The sequence below is a fragment of the Python bivittatus genome, unplaced genomic scaffold, assembly GCF_059951505.1.
Source record: "Python bivittatus isolate LINGU-HERP-01145 unplaced genomic scaffold, Pbiv_v1 ctg000080_np1212, whole genome shotgun sequence".
NCBI classification, from domain to species: Eukaryota; Metazoa; Chordata; class Lepidosauria; order Squamata; family Pythonidae; genus Python; species Python bivittatus.
The window spans coordinates 52,090,202-52,113,066 of NW_028277035.1; the positions used below are offsets into that span (position 1 = coordinate 52,090,202).

The 22,865-nt window shown below is 40.9% G+C and overlaps 1 long non-coding RNA gene across 1 annotated transcript in view; it reads right to left on the minus strand.

The window, feature by feature from the left end:
• Positions 1 to 10,733, minus strand: part of LOC148216701 (uncharacterized) — a 31,668-nt gene extending 20,935 nt beyond the window's left edge. The window contains exons 1-3 of the long non-coding RNA XR_015795068.1: positions 10,646 to 10,733; positions 10,480 to 10,553; positions 9,228 to 9,454 (exon numbers count right to left, since the gene is read on the minus strand). This is a non-coding gene — a long non-coding RNA (uncharacterized LOC148216701). The remainder of the gene's footprint in view (positions 1 to 9,227; positions 9,455 to 10,479; positions 10,554 to 10,645) is intronic.
• Positions 10,734 to 22,865: the final 12,132 nt, after the last annotated feature.

A 22,865-nucleotide genomic window follows, 5' to 3' on the forward strand; every position in this document is an offset into this window, starting at 1 on the left:
TTCCTTTAGTCTAAACTTAAAAAATAAATACACAAATGAGAAGGTGTTACGCTACAAAGCAAAACCCCAGCTTCCAGATCATCTCTATTTATAGGAATAGCTCTCAATCTCACACAGCCCCCAGAGGCATTCTTATGTTTTTTTTTTAAAAAAAAAAAGCTTCTGCAGTCCAATGGTTTAACTGTAAATTATCTCACCTGTACAGAAAAAAGAACCAAGATAAGCAGGTGTGCTAGAGAGCACCATGGGTATGTCGAGGAAGAACCTTACCAGACTGGCTTCTTGTTAATGGATGTTTTGTGACAGGCCGTGCCCAAGCATGCTCTCGAAATTGCAAATGTATCCTCCTACCCCAAAAGATTGCCTACCCTGCTGTATAATAATTGCAAGCAGTTTATGCAATATGCAGTTACAACAACTTCCTGTTAATTTAACATAATTTAACACCAGAATATTAATATTATTGTCCAAGTTCCAATCTGGAGCCTGTTGCAAATGTATAGCATGACAAAAATCCAGGGTGGAATCTAGATAAAGTAAATTTCATTACCATCCCTAATTATGCCCTGGTTTATGTGCTTTCATAAATCTGGGCCTTTATAATCTAATGGGATTTCTTCACTGAGCTAAAATGAGACTCACACTCAAATGTTTGCATTAAATGAAGCCAAACTTCTTTGAAGAAAAACGTGATTTATATAACAGCTTCCTGCTACTATTGTGCTCTCTTTCCACAGTGTTCTTTCTCCGGGCCTGCTGTTTATCCCTGAGAAATGGAACCCTAGATAAAACAGTCCATAATTTTAGTGGAGTAAACAAATTCCTAAAACAATAATTTCCAAGGGATTCATTATGCCAAGGCCCTTTCTGTCATCCCACTGTAGGAGAGCAGACAGCCCAGCCCAATCAAGGCATGAGTGCTAACTTAAAGTCTTGTGTCCTAGGGACAGATATCCTGAGAGGTTCTCGGAAGATCTCCTTTATAACCGCAAACACTGAGCTATCCCCCCCCCCCCATCCCTGCAACTGTTGACACCATTAGTGAGGTCCTCTGAGTTGAAGGGATTCCATGATACCAAACCAGCAGTTCGAACGGTACTGAGCTGGAGTAATGAGTAGAAATTTATTCACTAATACAGCCATCTCCTACAATTTTATCCTTCCTGTTTCTCTTTTGTGCAAGCACTGGGGTGTTTTTCTGGCTGGGTCCAGAATTGTCTTGGGGCTACTTTGTCTTTTCCGTTGACTCTCGGCCTGGCTAAAGATATCAGCCTCTGTTCCTTCATCTGCAAAACAGGAACCATCACGATAGAACCCTAAGTAAAGAATGCTACATTCTAAAATGGTTGTATACAGTATATAACTACATAGGAGTACAAATAATCCAAACACTGCCTTTGACACATTAGCTATTAAAGCAGGCATATAATTAACTATTCAACTAGATTATCTGTTTGGGTGTTTACTTTCTAAAATAGGCCTATCATTTGAAATGTTATTATATCTGACAATGCTATTAATCAGGCCTTGATACTGGTGCAATGCATCAAACAATGTCTCTTTCTCTGGCACATCAGTTACTCAGTCCAATACATCAACTACTGAATTTTATTCCGTGGTGTTAAACCACATATATATCTTAATAAACCAGATTATGATCAAGGTCTGTTTCCTTTAGTATGTCCCATTCTAAATCAAAAATTCCCAACTGCTAATTGAAAATGCATCTCCTACTAGAGCATATCAGCATAAATCAAAGGCATGTTTCAGTAATATTCATACAACACTCAAAAGATGAATCCTTGTGCAACTGTAAATGTTTTTCTATCACATGCATTTGGCTAAGGAGGAAAATGGTAATAGCCTTGAGGTTAAATACACACCAGAGGACTCTTTAGCTCTCAAAGCCATTATTCATATCTCTCACAAAAATGCCGAACATATTGCAGTAGTTACTGAATCATCACAAAGGTTGGTAATTCATGCATATAAATTTCACTTCAAGGATTTAAAATATATAGCCAAATTTTAAATTGTAGCAGCAATTCCATGCACAGATTAAAAACAACAACTCTGCATCATCCTTCATTTTGTTGTACTTAGAAGAGTCTCAGAGATGTAAGGACAAGTGTGTCTAAAAGGAATACATTTGAATAAATAGAAGAAAAGAGTCACAGAGAGTCATCTTTACTCTAATACCCTTATTTCATATATACACATTTAAATACTGCATAAAATATCAAGTGGAAATAGTAAACTCCAATCTTTACAGAAAAAGAGTCAATCATTAAGGAAACACCGGTTGCAAAAAAAGTCCAAGTTTTAAAGGAATTGTCATCTGAAAGTGGCTGATGCTGCATTTTAAGCCACCATAAGCTATCATGAAACTTTCAGAATGCCTGCACTTCTTCCCCTCAGAATATCTGTTTTTCTGCAAGACAATTAAACCTACGCTGCATCAAAATAGATTAACACAGAGAGAGACACTGATTTTTATGCATTTATTTAAAATATTCATACTGTCCTTATAAAAATTCAAGGTATTTCACGAACAAGAGCTATAAAATGTATTGAAATAAAAACTCATAAAAATCAGAGATAGCAACCATGATGTGTTATTGTGGATTCGGAGGCTGATCAGGTTGATCCCACGGGATCTAATTCTCCCTGTAAATCTTACTCTAAAATCTCACCTCTGTGTTTTCTATAGATTGAATTGAGATACAGCCAAACTTTAAGTTTCAGAACTGGAGAATCAGCCACTGCCTCCTTGTCCCAGAGTGCTACATGCAATTGATATCTGCAATATCTAACACATTCAGGTACAGTCTTTATCCTGAGAGTATTCTACCAATTACCAATTGTGGCTTTAGATCTGTCCAGGAGGTGAACTGGGGCCCTGCTGATCAACTGACTGTATCCCTGGGCACTTTTCATCATGACAGGTTCCAATTTGCTTCTGCTGGGCTGGCAATACCCTGTAGAAATGGATCTTTGCCCGAGCCTAGATTTTGGACTTTCTTGCTTCTTCCCTTGTCTTCTCCTTTTGGACAACCTAGCCAAAGATTTCTGAAGAACCCCAAAGCTTGCAAGCTCTTTTTATGCCAATTTGATTGGTTCTAACAAAGTATGGCGGCAGTTGTGGGTTGTAGATGGTGTTTTTATCATGGACCAACCAAGTTTCTTTTCTGAGCAATCAGTGTAGGGAGGTGACCTAAGGAAATGCCTTCTAAAAGCTAGGAAAGGTTCAGTAGGTGGCTACAACAGAGTTTCAGTAGCCTGAGAAGGAAGTAAGAGCCACCAATTCCCTGCTAATGTGTTTGCAATGGGTGCACGTTGGGGCCCGGTCCATGTGTAGTTTCTGTACAGATCCAGTCTGTACCTTTTTTTAAATACAAAAAAATCAGTAAGGAGGCAAAGAACAGAATAGCGAGACAATATTTTAGGAGGAAAATGTGCAATGAAGTCAGGATCAGGTGAACTGTCCCTAAGGAAGGTAAATGAGCTGTTGAGGGTGCCCCTTCTTTTCCTTTCCAGGTAACAGAAGCACTTTGCCCAAGGTGTTCCTTACAAAGCAGAGAGAAATCCCAGTGGATACAACAGTGCTTATTTTTAAGCAAATGTGTAAAAGCTGGTCACAAAGTGGTCAGCATTTTTTTTTCACTGAAAAATTGTGATGACGAAAAAGCAGCACTCTGAAAAGGCAGAAGAACCACCTTAAAAGAAAAAGACACTCAGGAGGTGAAATAAAGCTGTACCTTGCCAGTTTCAATTGCTGTATCCTCTTCTTTCTTGGAAGAAATAGAAACCGCTTCCACCCAGCACTGTTTTCATTCCCCAAATCCTCCAAACTATTTTGAAGTTGACTGTGTGGTTGTGTTCGTTACTACAGATCTCAGAACTCAGAGAACAGGCAGGGAGCAGGAGCCAAAGACTGCTCTACTTCCAGTTGACCAGCAGATCATGCTACAGCAGATCCTGAAGCAGCAGAATAATTCACTCCTGGCTACTCCATGCAAAAAGGAAATAAAATCAATTGCTAATACCCATCATAAAACGTATTGTGAAACAGCCCTTTTGCAAATAATCTGAGTAGTAGCTGCTGCAAACAAAAGGGTAGCTGTTGCATTTAAAAGATTGTTGCCAACTGTGCGATAGTGAAACGACAGCACTTCAACAAGTTTGCAATTAGGCAATTTTTCCCAGTTGCTGTAATCAAGGTTGCATTTTTCTGCAGTGTCTGGAGAGAGGCGAATGTATTTAAACAATTTAAATAGGCCCCAGGAATAGGACACTGAAGATTGCCTACTTGGGGGTTTGGGAGTAAACAGTCTGGGAGTAGCAAAAAATCCTGCACGCTACACAAAAAAGGATGTTTTTATTTTTATTTTTTTTAGCACACCACTGCCATCCCTCACCCAAAAAACAGTTGCTCCAAAGAAACCCAAGCAACATCCTGGTATTTTGCAGTCAGCTAGCCCCCTGCCAAAAAGAAGCTGACAACAATTCAACGTAAATCCTTTTGCATGAATTACAGTGTAAGCGAGAACAGCTCAAGGGTCTGCAAACCATCAACCCAAACAACCCATATCAATCCAGGCTGCATTTTAAAGTGGAATCAGCTGGATGGTACGCGTTGGGCTGGAGGTCTGTACAGATAAATAAATGAATCAAATCTGAAAGGTTGTCATGATGAGGGACCTCTGTAGCCATTAAAACACCTTTCCCCTCTAAAGAGCTGTGAGCAGAAACATCAGCTGTAGCCTTAGAATCCAAAAGCAAGGGAGGAAGAGGCCCTGCCCATAGGAATACAGAGGGCCTGCAAAGGAAAGATCACTTTTCTTTTTTGCAAGTTCACATATACCAGATGCCACCACTGAGTCAACTAAATCAACGTAGTGGCCAAACAGCAACAACTTGAGAACACAAAGGTCTGGAGCTGATTCTGCCAAAGACCTTGTGTGCAAGTGTCCAGTGCTTGGAAACAGTGAATCAAAGATGAACTGTCATATCTAGTTGAGGATCCATGTTTGTTTGTTTTTAATAAAAGCACCTGGCACTCTTGAAAAGAGTTTCCCAGGCCAGCTTCCAATTTTTTAAAATTACAACTTTATTCTTTCTTAATTGCAGTTGAAATGTTTTGATTTTATGTTGTTATTAAAAGACATAACATAAACAGGAGAAGCATAGGTATCAAATATAGACTGACTATGCCAAAATATTGAAGATAGTAGCGTAGTAATGTGAGGGCTACCAATATATGCTGCAAAAATCTGGAGGACTGCTAGATGGCAACCAACACTTCCTGAAAACTCACTCTTTGCTGCCTGCAGTTTGCCACCCTGATTTTAAAATTATATTCAGTAGAAAAATCCAGGGGCAAGGTCAGAACTGACTGGGGAAAAGGGTGCAAGATTCTCAGCTGGGCTGCAAAACTAATCAGAAAAAATCAGAATTAACCAATTCATAACAATGTTTACTGAAATAGGGTCTGTACAGCAAGCACATTTAAAAAGTAATAATTTTAAATCCTTGTTCCCACATATATCTATGCACACAAAAGGGAATTAAAAATGATGCAGGTAATCCTTGTTTAATGACCACAATTGGGACTGGCAACTCCATTACTAAGCAAAGTGGTCGCTAAGTGAGAAATCATGTGACCATGACTGAGCTTTCCTTTTCCCCACTCCCCCACCCTTTGGAATGCTCACCCTGGTGTTGGGATAATTAGCAAGAAGAGAATTAATGTTTGCATATACATTCATTGGAAAAGAAAGGATTACAAGAGAGTAAGCAGGCACACAATGGGGAGTACACCGGCTGTTTGTGTAGTGCAATCACAGCTGCTTTTGATGTGTATTCCCCATTATGTGCCTGCTGACTGTCTTGTAATCCTTTCCTCTACAGTTTGTCTGCTCTGCAAGAGGAGAAAAAAAGAAAAACAAGAAGTCAGGCACAGGACAACGCGTACTGACTGCAATGGCAATCACGTGACTGAGGGACACTGCAAAGGTTGTAAATGTGGGCATTGGTTGTAAAGTTATTTTTTCAGCACCATTGTGACTTTGAATGGTCACTGAACGAGGTAGTCAATAAGCAAGGACTATCTGTATTGAGAAATGTATACTTCCCAATGTCAAGAGAAGAGCTATATGGTAACTATGAACAGTTAGAAAATGAGAGGAGACAATGAGACAGACTGCCGCACTCTGTGAATGGATGGAACATAAGAAACACAGGCCAAAAAACATTAACTCATTAAGAAGTGTGGGCAAACAGTGGGAAATGAATTTTTAGCACCACTGGAAAAGAATGATTATTTGGAAGCATCCTCAGAATACAATGATATCTCTTGGAGATTTTCTTCTATGTAAATAGAGAGGAAATAAATCTCATTAAATTCAGTGGAAAACTTAGTTCTCAGTAGATTTGTACATCCATATACATTCTTGGGGTAAGGTGAGTAAATAATAGCCGATAGGGTGATTCTTACTGTCAAACTTTTGGGGAGCCAAAAGCTTAAGACAAAAATACTTGTCCCTATTATACAGTTCTGATTTAGATTTAATCCTCCTAGGATTGTATTTTAGGGATGTTACAAAATTGGGGCTGGCTTAATTAGAACTATACTTCTGGTATTGTCCTCTACATATCCACTCATAAAGTTAAGTGGGGTTTACTCTGACAGAACTGCATATGCTTCTGCCATCAATCATAAAATATGTACAAAATAAGTAAGTGTGTTTGCTCTGGCTATTTTAGTAAGGAAGAAGCCTTAAACCATTTTTGCTGTCCAGATAAAAGTCCACCACATGTGCTCATCTTCTTTTATTCATGGAACACAAATCCATAATTCGACTTTTTAAACAAATTCTCTCCCTCTCCCTCTCCCTCTCCCTCTCCCCCCCCCTTTTATTCCACAGGTCCAGAAAAGGCCCTTGTTAAGGAATAATTGAGTCCGCTCAATAAAATGTTCAGATACATCCTAACTTAAGATGTTCAAACAACAATCACAATGATTTTTTTTTGAACTGTCACTTTAGGTGTCACTTTGTTTTGATATTTCCCATGAAAAGAGTCTTATTAGCCAAATAGATCAGCCCAGTAACTAACAGGTCAGAGCTGGACTACAGCAGACAATGAGCAGGAGGCTTTGGTACAGAAGAAGAACAGTGAGTTTTTGTGTGTGGATGTGTCAAACACCAGCAGAGGAACAGAGAGCCAGGCTAGAGAATTAAAGAGAGAGAGAAAGCAGGTGGAAAATTTCTTTCAGAAAAATCTCAGTGAAGTAGAACTAGGGTGAGGGAAGGGACATATACTTTCAAGAGAGACTTTTATCTTTAGCAGCAAAAGAAGAAAAAAACCTTCTACACACACATTCATTAGTAAATATTTTGCACCAAAATGCAGTGGGTGACTTTCAAGGATGCCCATTTCCACCTCTGCCTGATGTGAAATCACAAAGAAGCGTTTGACTTTCACATCACATAAAATCTTTTTTGAAGCAATAAGAAGACAATCCTAGAATTTAGGTTTGAGGCCAGATATCTAATTCCCCTCCAGAAGGGTCTCCTAAGAACAGAAATACCCAAGCTCAGGCAGAAGTTCTTGGCTTCTAGGACAAGGTAGTCTCCTGGTGACCTCATGGACATGTCCACGTAGTTGGCAACAAAACAGAAATTATTATCCATTGCCTTTCCCTGTATTTTTTTTTCTACTTACCCCACAGTCCTAATATTATCTGGTGACCTCCTTTCTGTAGTCTAAATTCTGCAATGCTACTAAAAGTTGGCTTTTTCAGTGGGGTTTGTTTTAGTTAAGGGGTGTATTGGTTTTGTTTTCTCTTGGTGGGTGAACATCCTCTATGTGTGGGTTATTCCTCAGTGTTAGGCAATTGACACTGATATTATGGTGTATTGTTTAGCCTTACTACCAGCTGAAGGTCCATAAGTTGTACAGAGTCAGTTATGATTGAAGCAATATATAAACCTAATAAATAAATCAATTAAAATGAATGGATGGATGGATCTGACCCAGCTTAGGTTTTTCAAGATCAGCCAAGGTTACTAGACACTGCTGTGGCTTCTAGTAAGAACACCAAGCCATTTCTAATAATCAGGGAAGGGAAAGCAGCAAAAACAAAGTCTTAAGCTTGTTCCTAAGAGGCACAGAATGCTGGATACAAATCTGGCTTTCTCTGAATTCAGGTCTGCTAGTGTTTTCCTAGGGCCTCTTGCTTGCCCACTTCTGCCAACTCTACCTAGCTGGATTGTAATTCTGGCCCAAAACAGGCAAGGAAAAGAACAGAGAATTGCACTAGTAAAGAAAGAGAGGGCTTCAGGATAGCCCTGCGTTGTAAAAGATAAGGCAACACCCAGAGGAGGAATTGCAACCTGTCATCCATTCCTTTATTAAAACTTTTTGCATATTACTTCTGATTATAAAGTTCCTAAAGCAGTTACAGATCACAGACCTTAAGAATGTTTCAGGATAAAATTGGAGCAAAAACTAGAAGAAATTCCAGAATAAAGGCTAGATTGAACGCCAGAATAAAAACAATCCATTAAAAAAATGTTAGGGAGGCATTATAGTTATGGAAGTCTAAATAAAAAAGACATTTAAAAATGAAGAAGGCTAAAGCACATCAGTGGTGGGGGCTGGCAAACCACATTGGGAAGATTATTCCCTAGGATGGGTGCCACCATAGAGAAGATTCATTTACCGATGTTGCCAAATTGGAAATGGCTAACTGAGGATGATCTCCTCATGAGATGAAAGATGCCTGGCAGGCAGATAACATTAGAGGCATTTTAAGGTAACATGTCCCTAAGTTGTTTGGGGCTTGCTTTGTATATTAATATCAACACGTTGAATTTGGCTCAGTAGCAGATTGGCAGCCCCTACAAACCTGTTAGTAAAGCTGTAATAAACTGCATGGTAAGAAGCAATTTGAAACTCCTAGTTCAGCACCAAGAATAATCCCACATAAACCTCATGCAGTTACTGATGCATGAATCACTGTGATTCCTATCCTATCCCTGTTCAAGGATAGATGAAATTGACATCTCCATTTCATAGTAGGCACTCCTACCCACAGCCTGGGTTCCAGCAACAATCATGGATTCAGGAGCACCCCCAAACTGTGAATCTGTTCTTTTAGAGGAAGTACAGCTCTCATCTAGAGGAGATAATTCCCTTAATTCCTGGACCTGGAAATCACTCACCCACAGTGTTTTCTTCATACCAAATTTCCAACTGTGCTTATGCGTCTCCATCCAGTTCACACTGCATTCAAGCAGTGGTTTAGGTCATGTACAGCCTTCCCTGATTCAGAAGTCACAGAGCAACAGAACTGGCTGTCATTAGTTGGGAATACCTTGCTCCAAATCTCCTGAGTTTAATATTCATTATTTCTGTGAAGGCCAGCAGCTTGCTTCGTATTTATGTGCATCTAAAAATAGAATGGGAAAAAAACCTCAAAACCTTGAGGTACGCTATGGCATTCCCAACGCTGTTTCCAGGAACCTGCTCCACAGATAAGAGAACCACGCATATCTCCAATCCACAAAGCAGATCCAGAAGAATGTCCTAATAAATAGTAATCGAAAACCATTGAGCGATCCAGTAAGAATAACAGTAATAATTGCAGCCTCTTCCTCTTTCCTATAAAGGTGATCCATCAGGACAACCACATCTGAATCCATCCCATAACCAGTTCAGACTCCAGCCTGAAGTAGATTTAAATAATCAGTCTCTCCAAAAATGTCTATAGCTAGATTAATACCATACTTTCAATCAGCTTGCCCAGGTAGGGGCTGTTCCCCACTGAGTCCCATAGTGGGGGTTCTGAGAGGGATTTTCAGGTGGAGAGCAGGGACTTTCCTTCACACAATGACGCGTTCAGCCCCCCTATTTATCACCCAGAGGAATTCAATTCCTTCATTTTGAGTATACCTAACAAAGACTGTAAGGTGATAAACAAAGTAAACAAGTTTTATAGACAATAGATTTTATAAGCTTAGTTATTTGGATTAGCTTTATATTTTTCATAGGATCATTTTCATGTTATGCTAAATGTGCTTATTCACTTACCTAAATATGGATGTTTCATTACATTTCACTGTATTTTTTTCTATGTACTGTAGTGGTCATAGACCATAATAAAGTATTTTTCTAATTCCTTCATTTAAAAAAATGGCCTGTGCAAAATAACGATGATTGTTTAGGATAAGAAATACCCTATAGATGCTTCTGAACTGTTCTTAGCTCACATCAAGTCACTAATATATAGCCGAGGAGCTGCAGTGGAGAACCAAAGACTCAAAGGTTTTGTAGGAGAGCCGTGTTAGTCTATGGCAAAAAATCAGGAGCCTGGTGGCCCCTTTTCTGGCAAGCACATATTAAAAGGCCTGAGTTTTCATGAGCCGCAGCTCACTTCATTAAAGGGTTTGCAGTTCACACAACAACCATACTCACAGCAGCTCAGATGTCAGCCTGGGTGGATTCAAATCTATGGTTACTGCTGCGTAAAAGGATTGTATGAATTTAATCTGAAACAGGAAACAGAGAAGGATTAACTTTCTTGTTGACATTTTTTTTTAATTTTATTACTACTTATTACTTTAAAGTAATATCTGTTTACCTCCTGTTTGCTACATAAAACATCTCTCTTAGGCTTCCCCCAGTAAGGTAGATTTAACAGTACTGTAGCTTCCGAAACAAAGACTTTGGTGTCAGGGGATTTGAACAAGGCAGGCTGAGCACAGGAAAAAACACAACCTGCAACTCTCACAATACAACACAATAATGACCTGGCCCTGCACAAGCAGTAACAGGAAGGATGTGGGAAAGGCTGAAAAGAATAACTGGCTGATTTCGCTGAGAAGTTTTCAGATTACTTTCTACAAAAAGCTACTTTCGCCATATAGAAGTGAAAATGTGTTTTAAAAAAATATTTTATGCAAAAATGATTTAAAAAGAAAAAGAAATCCACCAAAACATACCACTCTTGTAGTACGTATTAAAACAAGTCTTTCGTGTGTGTGTGTGTCCATGTAATATATAATTATTAACATTTAAGTCAGTTTACTTAAGAAAAAGTGGGGATTAAGCATATAAATTAGCACCTGCAGTTAGAATTTCTAAACAGTCCTCCAAAAGGAATTCCAGGCCATAAAATGCTTGTTCAACTGGAGAAAGAGGCGAGTGCTTTAGGTCACTATATAATTGTTGGAGAATGCCACAGGTTATAATGGACTGTGAGAATAACCTTGGAGGACAGGAGGAAAAGCCACAGCTCAGACAATGGTCAGACAAGAGAATCTCAGTCCACAGAAGGAATGGGGGTATGGGAAGCGTCTCAAAAGGGACCCTCCCTAGTTCTCTGGAAAGGAAAGGCAGGGGAGGGGAGAAGGTCCTTCTGACTTGCAAGATTCTGTTACTGTAACCTTACAGTAAAGGTAGTGTTAGTACTCATGGTTTTGTTTATCTTATCTCGAAGAGCTGACACAGGTCTACTTCTGTCCTTGTGGTATCAAAGTTTTTTACTACCATAAAGGCACCCAATATCCAAATCTGTTATCATCCTGTTAATTTCCAAACTACTGAATATATAGTAACCCCACTCTAACCACAAGAGTTCGATAGAATCACTGAGTGCATTTAACCAGAGATGAGCGCAATTACGTTGGTTGGCCATGTGCATGCTAGTGCCTTTTTTCCTGTAGCGTTCACAGAATGTCCATATAGTTTCTTAGCTTTTTTTCATTGTTTTATTTGTGCTCCCCAGCATTTTCTTCTGGCCCTGATCCTCCATTTAAAGACTAAGCACTTGCTCCATCTATTCTGCATTCAGATTGTACACTCAAAGTGACGTTGCTCTTCCACTTTTTATACTCGCTGTTATAGCTTCTAATTATAGCCTCTAAACTTAATGGTAGAAATGGTACACTCTTTTGCCAGAGTCAACCAACAACAGTTTGACTCTTGCATGCAACATTCAGTTTTTCTTTCAAGGTCATCATGGACCTAGAGCACTTAGCAACATGTGCCTTTTCACTTCTAACAAAACACTTGAGGGCCTTCTTAACTCCAATGAGATCAGAACATGATTATTCAACTCTTGTGGGAAGAATAATTGTGCCACTAGACAGTCTCATGGCTTCTCAGATTTTGGGGGTTGCACAAAGCAAATTGATATACAGAAAATTTCCTGCAGATATGCAAATTTGCATGTGGTAAACTAGCATACTGTGAGGAGTTAATGGTAATGTAAAAGAACATAGGCTACAGCAATCAATGAGTTTTCCATAATACAATTCATATGAATTTATGATGCATTTTGATTAACTCTCCAACAGTTAGCTGAGCCCACCGATTTTTCCCTAAAAATCTATAAAGATCCACTAGACATGAAATAATATTTTTATTGAATTTATTGCATTTTTACATATTTTTGCATTATAGAAATATGAAATACTGATTTGGGCCCAGCTGGGTTGGCGCCTGACCAAGGCCAGATAGCACCGCTACTCAGCAGAAGCAGCAGCAGGAAAGGAGAGGAGAGGAGAGGATCTGCCTGGAGCCCCCATCTTGAGGCTGGTGCCAAGGTCAGAGTGAAGGCTGGTTGGCTCATACTTACGGTGAGGACTCTCAGGGGGCCCGTGGACTCAGGCGCTTGGGTGAGCAGCAGCAGCAGGAGCAGAACTAGATCCTGCAGCTGCTACTTGGCTTGAGCGTCCACTTGGCTAGCCGGTCTCATTGCCTCCCCCCGGGACTCAGGACTAGAACAGACTGGGCTTTGTCTGATGGCTGGGATGCTGGGGCAGGCCTGGGAAAACATCACTTTGGACTTTGACTGTGTGGAGGAGAAGATAGGGGAGCTCTACTAGCTGAGACTGTTTCAGAAGTGAAGGCACAGGGGGGTTGTGCTAACCTCCTGTCCTTGTGTGAGAGATGGGGGCTGAGCCCAACCTGCTGGGCCAGTTGAGTGTGGGTCTCCCCCGAAACCCAGTGAGAGTGGGGTGGAAGGGGGAGGGAGAAGGTGAGTCAGAGTGTTTGTATAGATGGGAGAGAGGAATTGCCCCAGCACAGGTGCTAAGTGCAAGGCAGAAGTGCCAAGTGCCGGGGTTGGGGGGTACCCTCCTGCTAGGAATGGAAGGTGTTGGAAAGTATGGTTGCTTTGGGATTGGCCCATTAGCTTTGGGGGCAGGAAGGCAGTGGGTGGGGTGTCATGGCAGGAGGCAGTGGGCAAGGGGCAGCACTGAGGTGGTAATGGGCATGGGGATATATGGCAGGAGACATGGGACAGACCATTCTCGGGGAAGGCACACCCAGTGGCTAACACCAGTGTCATTTTCCAGCCCCCTGTGCTCAGCCCCAAAGCCTCGTCTCTGGAGCCTTGAAAGACCTGGACTCCAGCTGCTGCTGCTTAATGCAAGGTTGGCCCGTAATAAAGCTCACCTCATCCACTGTCAGCCCTCTCAGGTAAACCAGACAGGAAACACAACTGATGAGTTAATTCTACTTTATTGTGAGGCTACATTAACAGAATCTTGCAAGTCTGAAAGTACAAATCTCTTGCCATCCCTATTTACTGCCTGATCCATTAGGACTGGTCATTTCTAAGTTTCTTTCTCTGTCCGTTAGTCACATGGGGGCTCCTCCCCCCTTTATCGTTCCCTAGGCAGCATCTCTTCCCCCTGTCTTCCAAGGCCATTCCCACATTCCATTACATCCACGATCTGATTATGGATGAAAGGGCCGACTTGGCCTGCATTACTGAGACCTGGTTGGGCACAGAGGAGGGTGTTCCTCTCTCAGAAATGTGTCCTCCTGGGTTTCAAGTGTGGCAGCAGCCACGACTCCAGGGCAGGGGTGGTGGTGTGGCTGTCATTATTCAGGAGTCTCTAAGTGGCCTTTAGGGGTGCTGCCCCAGGCATAGGTGGATGCATGGCTCTCTCTGTGCAGTTGGGTGGTAGGGATCAGTTGGGTTTGCTGCTTGCCTACCATCCTCCCTGTGGAGTAGCAGCAGCCCTGCCTGAGCTCCTGGACTCTGTGATGGAGTTGGCAGTGGAATTCCCCAGGCGTATGGTTCTGGGGGACTTCAATCTGCCTTCTCTAAGCCCGGAGTCAGAGGTGGCTCGGGAGTTCATGGCCACCATGGTGGCCGTGGACCTGGTTTAGCTTATTGACAACCCAACTCATGGAGGGGGTCATGCATTGGATCTGGTCTTTGTCTTGGGGCAGTGGCAAGGTGATCTGGCGTTAGGGGACATGAACATCAGTCCCTTGGCCCTGGAGTTCTCTGCAGCTGTCCTCCACTGCAGAGAGGTTGGGCCTATTTGATTGGTCTGCTCCAGGTGACTGATGTAGGGTTCAGAGGGAGCTTAGGATTATTCCTGAGGCTCTGCTGCACAGTTCGGCTGAGGCCTTAGTTGCAGCCTGGAATGAGCCTTGGACTGGATTGCGCCTGATTGCAGACTCCATAGGCCCCTTGGTTTACAGCAGGGCTCAAGGAAATGAAACAACACAAGAGATGCCTACAGTGCCGCTGGAGGAAGATGAGGGATGAAGCCAACTGAGCACTGGTACAAGCCTTTATTAGGACTTACCTTGGGATGGTAAGAGTGGCAAAGTGTGCTTATTTCTCTGCTCTTATTGCATCAGCAGATGCCCAGCCAGTGGCCCTGTTTCAGGTGACCAGGGCCCTCCTGGGTAAGGCGGGCCAGGTAAGCCCTTTCAGGGTCGCTGTGAGGACTATTCTAGGCATCTGTCAGATAAAATTACTTGACTTCATTTGGAGTTGGACTGTGGCTGGGCATATCCAGTGGCCCAGAGGCATGTCCTAACTCAGCTATCTAGGAAGTTTCAGCTGGTCAGTCCTGAGGAAGTGGACAGGGCCTTTACTGCAATGCCACCTGTAATCTGGAGCCATGCCCTTCCTGGTTGGTTAAGGCCTCCTGGGTGGTGGCATGTGGTTGGGTTCAAGTGGTGGTAAATGCCTCCTCGCAGGAGGGGATGGTTCCATCAGCCTTGAATGTGAGGGTGGTTCACCCCCTCCTCAAGAGGCCATACTTGGACTCTACAGTTTTGGATTATTTTCATCCAGTCTCCAACCTTCCCTTTTTAGGGGAGGTTGTTGAGAGGGTGGTGAGCTTCCAGCTACAGAGGGCCTTGGATGAAGTGGATTATCTGGACCCTTTTCAGTCAGGATTCTACCCATGTTCTCCAAGAACAAGATTTCCTTGTTATTTTCAAGTTTAGATTCCTCCTAAAGTAATAGGTGTGTGTGGCTGGGGAGTGTGGGGGACAGTTTAAAACAACTATTTTCTAGAATGCTATCATCATCTTCCTATTAATCATTGTTCTTTTTCTGAGCAACTGGACACATTTACAGTGTAACGCTGGCCTTACAGCCACAGGGCAGCCTTAGTGGGTTCCTGGGGCACCAAGGTACTTTTGCAAAGAAAGTTTATGTTGGAAGCTAGAGGTTTGCTTTACAGTATACCAGCTTCCCATCTTTTTAATTGCAAAACATACTTTTAATGCAAAAGGTCAGGTAGTGAAGAAAGTCTAACGGGGATCAAGGAATTGGCTTCAAGGCTTGTTGGAATCTCCCAGTTACCATCTTGGGGCTCCCAAATCAAGATGAATAATAATAGAAACAATACCACTTGTTGACAATGTTGTGTTTTGAGTTTTTGGGGTTGACAGAGGGCACAATTCTCCCAGGGCCAACGTACTAGAGAAGGCCCATCCAAAATATGGTTCAGTTTTTGAAATGTTCAGATTGATTAATAGCTTTTGTGTCATAAAAGAAACCATTTGATTAAAATATAAATCCCAAGAGTTATTTTGGTGTTTGGGATTTCCTTAGGGCCACTGATTTCAATGGGTAAAAAAATAATGGAGAAAAAAATATGCTTACATAATATATTATGAAATGAATATACCACCCTAGGCCTCTCAGAGAATTAAAAAGGCCCATGTTTTGCAAATGCATAATTTGGAGAAACAGGTTGATCCAGCCTTCAGCAGAGCCAGTATGACATCCAGAGCTCCACCCAGCCTCCCTCTTTCCTTTTTTGTTTTAATTGAATAATTAGGGAGGTGACATTCCACTAGATAGATGGCTAGAGCACATTACTTAGAAAAGTGCTCACCTGTCTAGAAAAAGGACAAGTTAAACTGGGATAGTAGAAAGCATCCGGCAGGGAGCACTATCTCGATTCAGGTAGCATTTTGAAAAATCAGTGCTTTGTAACTGACTATGTCCCACATACAGCCATTTTGTGATTGGGCAAGCCCTCCCTCCACAGACATTTTGCAAGAATGCCCCTTAATATTTTTAGATGTGATCACCAGGCCCAAAGTGACGGGAACCCTTGAAGTAGAACTATTTTTTAGTTACCTGTATCAGGACTCTACCCCGTACTGTTCCAGAATACAGTAAAGGCTAAGCTACCACATTTTTCAAAGCTTCAGAAAGCAATTCCATGAATAATGTATATCTTGTGAATACAATTCCCAAACATATGACATTACATGAATGTCTGAACTTTAAAAAATCAGCAAAGGTAAATGCTATCCACAAGGGATGGAAAAGGACAGACAACATCCTGAGGAGTGTCATAGCAACTGAAGCAATCTGAGATTAGGAGACAGCCTCTCCAGGCAACAAGTCTCACAGCTCCACAACAGTTTCTATAGATTGGTCTCTGAACATTTTGCATATATAGAGAATGAGCAGAATACCTGTGGGGATAAACCTACAACAAAATCTGTCCATTTTACTAGTACAATATTCTGTTGGACTTATATACCCAGGACCATTTTTAGATCATGGAGGTTAATTACTATATTTGATAGGCCTGGATAAGAATAAGGCTGTTCTGCCATTCTAAAAAAATTAATGCAATGATTTAATTTATTCAGTGCTACTGACAAAAAAAAAAGGGGGGGGTGCTGAATTAAACCCTAAAGACACTAGTCTGAAACAACTGGGCAAATCTTTGCAAAAAGGGCTGAGCTCCAGATGCCACAATGGAAAGGTAGCAGTTGTACCAATTAGCTGTTCAGCAACAGAGAGCAGTAGCAAAAATTAAATTCAGCCCCCTTCGCAAGCAGTCATCTGGGACTAGTTAGTACCTTCCATCCTGAGTCTGCCCACATGGACTGGAAGGAAATATGTGCTGAAGTCTGACAGCTAGAAGTGCTTCATGCAGTGCAACTCCAAATGTGTAAGCTCAGAGAGAAGTCTCATTGAGTCCAGGAAGGCTCATTTTCCAGAAAACATGCTTGGGATTGCAGCGTAAATCTGGTCTTGGTTCTGGAGTAAGCATATGGACTAATGCTGGCAGGGAAGGTGGCAAAGATTTATCAGTAGTTTTGTATCTCATAATATGACTCTCTGAGTCTGCATTGTGCATGTTTCCTCTCACTTTTAATCTACTGCATTTTTAGACATTCATCCTGCAAATACCCACTATCGCATTTTGATTGATATGGGTAAGATGTTATTTGTCACTTGCAATGCACTCAGATGAAGATTCAAAGACCCACCAATTTCCAGTTAACTTGTTCCTAATAACACTTTGATGGTACCGCTGAAATCAACCAATCAGAATCAGGGAAAGCCAAGCAAGGGAAAATAAACAATAAAATATATTACCTTGTCTAAAAGTCTAAAGATTTTTTAAAATCCCTCTGTCTACTCTCTCTAGTAAACACTGGGCTGCTGGCTGGACTTCACTAATGGTTGTAGTCAATCTCACTTGCTGTCTCTGGGGAATGGTCTGATTGTTCTTCAGATTTCAAGAGACTCCAGAACCCAACATTATTTCTCTCCTGAGTATGGTTTTCTACCTCGGTTAACTATATCTTTCTCAAACTACCATCTGGAAACAATCAGTTGTTTTATTTTCCTGTCAGCTTACATAAGCAATGGGCTTGTTCTTTGCATTCTAAAATTTACAAGGAAGAGTTTGTTTGTTTTTTGCTTCAGCAGTACCTCTCAGGCATTACCGTTTCAAACTTCTTCAAGAAAAAGAAAATGCTTGAATGTTCTCAACTTGTGAAAGACATACAGATGTTTTATCTGTTAGTGTATCCCTGGGCCAAAGGTATGTGAATCAAGGAAAGTAATGTCTGAAGAATGTATGATTGAGATTGAGAAATCCCTAAAGAATGGCCCAGAACACCTTTTTGTATCTGGTGCCCTCAAGATCTGATTGGACTAAAACTTATCTGGGATTTAAAGTCCACAATATCTCTACAATACCAGGCTGGGGAAAGAAAGTTTAAAACAGTTTCCCAGTTATATTCATTAATCTATCTCATCATCATGGGATGAGAAAATCCAGCATAATCTGCAATTTATTCCCAGCCACAAAATGGAGGGGTTACATCACAAAAGAACAAATTAGTAGTGCAACCCTTACCAAGGATGGGGGGAAATCCTTATAATGATTGAAATATGCATTGGGTTATGGGCTGGTCATCCATCTAAGCTTCAGCTGGTTATATAAGGCTGTTGTTCCATATGGAGCATCCACTCACCACTGGTTTACTGAGGAGAGTCTCAGCAACAGCAGGCAAATCCCCCCATCTTCCAGCTTTTTGCACCACGCTACACACTTTTGCTCAGTGTTGCAGCTGAGATCCTAAATTACAATGTCAGCTAAGGGCCGTGGATCAAACCATTTCACTGACTTAGCAGTTGTGCCAATACAACAGCTAATAAAATTTAGATCCTAGTTGTCATAAAGCTTCCAATGGAAACTTTCTGGGTTTTGTTGTTGTTGTTTTGTTGTTGTTGTTTTTAATGTTAGAATACCACACTTCAGTATTTGAATCCTTTTGTGTACAGGTATAGTACTATTGATGGGCAAGCATCAGCTGAGTTTATCTAGATATGTGAGAATGAGTAAGGAAGAGATAACCTTCTAGTCAGATTGGTTTTTATTGGGCAAAGTATGTTTGTTGGCACAGATTGATTATGGTCCATCAAGTCATTGTCAACTCTTAGCATCCTCATAGATAGATTTTCTCCATGACGATCTATCCATAACCTGTTTTTCCAAGTCTCCCAGTGATGCACTCATCACCACTATAACTGAGTCCACTCACCTTGCTGCTGGTCATCCTCTTCTCCTCTTTCTTTCCACCTTTCCCAGCATTAGAACCTTCTCCAGAGAGCTAGGTCTTTGCATAATGTGTCAAAGTAGAATAATTTGAGCCTGGTCATTTGTGCCTTGAGTGAGAACTCTGGGTTGATTTGTTTTCCATCAATTTGTTTTCTTGGCTGTCCTCAGTATTGTCAAGAGTCTTCTCCAGCATCCAAGTTCAAAAGCATCAATACTCTTCCTATCCTGCTTCTTCAAAGTCCAACTTTCATTTCCATAGTGTGTGACAGGGAACACCATGGCTTGCACAGTTCTGATCTTTGTAGGTATAGACTTATGACGGCATTTTAATATCTTTTCCAAGTCTTCATGGCTGCTCTACTGAGTGTTAGTCTGCGGCACATTAATTGACTGCTTGTTCCTTTACTGTGGATGATTGATTCTAAAAGGTAGAAGCTATCCACCACTTCAATATCTTCATTGTCAGTTCTAAGGGTGGTGGTTGTACCTGTTGTCATTAGTTTGGACTTCTTTATATTTAATTTAAGTTCCATTTTTTCACTGTGCTCCTTGACTTTTATTACTAGAGCTTGCAGATCCTTTGTATTTTTGGCTATCAGGGTAGTGTCATCAGTATAGTGCAGGTTATTGATGTTTCTTCCTCCAATTTTAAAACCACACTCATCTTCTTCCAATCCAGCTTTCCTTAATATATATTCAGCATATAGGTTGAATAAATAAGGGGAGACTATACAGCCTTGTTGCACTTTTTTGCCAAACTGGAACCATTTGTTTCACTACGTTTTGTCCATACTGTGGTTTCCTGACCTGTATACAAGTTTCTGATGAGGACAATGAGATGTTCTGGGATTCCCATTTTCTGAACACTTTCCAAGGCTTGACATGATCAACACAACTGAAGGCTTTTCTATAGTCAATGAAGCACATACTGACTTCTTTTTGGTATTCTTTGGCTTTCTCAATTATCCAGCATGCATCAGCAATAATGTCTCATGTTCCTTGGTCTTTTCTAAAGCCAGCTTGAACATCTGGCATTTATTTTTCCATGTAGGGCTCTAATCTGCATTGGATGATCCTAAACATTATTTTGCTAGCATGTGAAATTAAAGAGATTTTACAATAGTTTGTACACTCTGTTATCTTTCTTTCTTTCTTTCTTTCTTTCTTTCTTTCTTTCTTTCTTTCTTTCTTTCTTTCCTTCTTTCTTTCTCTCTTCCTTTCTTTCTTCCTTCCTTCCTTCCTTCCTTCCTTTCTTTCTTTCTTTCTTTCTTTCTTTCTTTCTTTCTTTCTTTCTTTCTTTCTTTCTTTCTTTCTTTCCCTCTCTCTCTCTCTCTCGCTCTTTTGTTTTGGAATGTAGATTGACCTCTTCCAATCTGTTGGCCACTACGTTGTTCTCCAGATTTGCTGGCTAGTTTGGTTGGAACCTTGACTGATTAAAAATAAGGAACTGACTTGTTCTCCCAGCCAACTCTGTGGAGCTTTTTAAGCAGGGTAGGTCAGCCAATGATGGTATCATCACAAAAACCCTGAAGAAATGTAGAGTATATTACCTTCGTTAAATAAAGTGATGCAACTCTCCACACACCTGGAGTTACAGAAAAGGCAGTTTCCAGATCAGGGGGGTTTAGTTTCAGACTTATTTGAATCTTTGGCATATCTGACTAGAAATTGATCACATCAGAATAGCTCATAGGATTTTGAGTAATGTCTTCTTCACTCTCAAAAATGCCTTTTGGGAGGCCTTGCTATGGCCACAAAAACTCCCTCACATAGTGGTCCCTCCCACAATCCTCATTCCAGGGAAGGTTTGGGGCTAGTAGTTCTAGTATTTATAGGGTATCATAGGTAGCAGGATTCTGCCATTCTGGCAAAAAACTAGGCACTAAAACTGCAGAAAGTAAGTGGAAAAGAACCCACAGTGATAACCCAGGCAAATGTATGTGCAATACAAGCACATTAAATCAAGATAGACCAGTCTGGGGTTCTGTAATCTGATTTTAGATGTGCACATCCAGATGGTACACATATGTAATAACTTGTTCCATATTTCAAAACAAAAAAAATGGATTTTATTTCCTTTCCTGTGGTCACAGGTTGGTGGTTTGAGGCTGCTCTGTCAAGCAGCAATATGAATGTTTCATATGGCATTTCAGTGCCATAGCTTTCTTCTATCAGCTGCAGTAGAAAAGTTCTGCCAGAACTTCAGTGCAAGATTTTGTCTTCTTTTTTGTTATGAGCCCATATGACTGCTTTGCTCATGTTAATCGTATGCACATCTTGGCAGATCTTCCAGCCCCTCAGCAGTTGTGCCTCAGGCATAAAGAATGACCAGGAAGGATCAATATAAGGACATGTGGCCCTAGCTGGTCCAACATCACTGCACAATTTTTCTCCCATCTATTGATTCTTTCCTTGATGTGACAGGTCAATCTCCTCAGCTCACTCGCTGTCAACCATTGTTTTTTTGTCTTCTGGCAGCTTTGTCATATGTTTGGTTTGTTAAAGTCTACATTTTTCTCAGTGGTAAATGCTAGGTTACTGTATCTGAGCAAGCAAGAAAGCAAATTTTCTTACACTGGTGCTTTATTCTTGGAATGAATGAAAAGGCAAATTGTTCAGGAAAAAGATCCTTCAAGTATAGTAGCTGCTGCTATGGAAAAACTGGAGTAAAAATCAGTAAAAAAATATGCATCATAGTGTTAGATAACATGACACTAGACAGCAAGGAGGGATGCCAAAAATTGAAATCTAGAACCAGGAATACAGCCTGAACATCTGCTGGATATGGGGCTAGATCTTCTGATATTCTGGCTGAACTTTTAGAGAATTATCTTTGAGAAATCCTGGAGAACTGATGAAGTGCCAGGTGACAGGAGAAGAGCAAATATTGTCCCTATTTCCTTCAGAAAGTAGGAAAAGGAAAATCCAGCAAAATAGAGGCCTGACTTGTTTTCTCTCATTCCAGAGTGCATGACACAGAATAACAGATTTCAGTTGCAGGGAGGCAGATTCCAACTGAACAACAGAGAAAAACATCTTAACAATAAGAGCAATTTGAGAGTGGAATCAATTCCTCAGGCTTTAGGTCTGTTCAGGCAAAGGCTAGAAAGACATTTGACTGGAATGGTTTAATTTGTATTCCTGTGCTAAACAGGGGTATTAATTTGACAGACTAAATGGCTCCTTTTAACCATAAAATCCTGTGATTTTATTTCGAACACATCTGGAGAACACTAGATTGGCAATGTCTTTTCTAATCTCATTCTCCATTCTACATGAACCAACCAGGCTTTAGGATAGCACAGTTAAGAACAGAATAGAAGACTATTGTCTATCAAGTCAGAACCCTGGCTCACCAAGTTCACATCTGTCTATACTAACTGGCAGCAGTTCTCCAAGATTTTAGCAGCAATCTTGTCCCACTCCACCTTTAGATACCAAGGAATGAAACCGTTCTGAACAATGCTTTCACTATTCTGCTGGACATAAATAGTAGTCTAGAGGCAGGTTGGAGCTTCTGTTTCTCATGTATTCTTGATCGTGTATATAAACCTTCTGTACCTGCAATCTTTCAGTCTTATTTTGTAAGCATGTCATCTTCTTTTGACAAACTCAGGGAATCCTAGCTGATTAAGCCTCAGAGACAATGCATCAGAAAAATCAATTAAGCAAATATGAGCTGAGAATTAATACTATCCATTTTAACGTTTTCTTTTA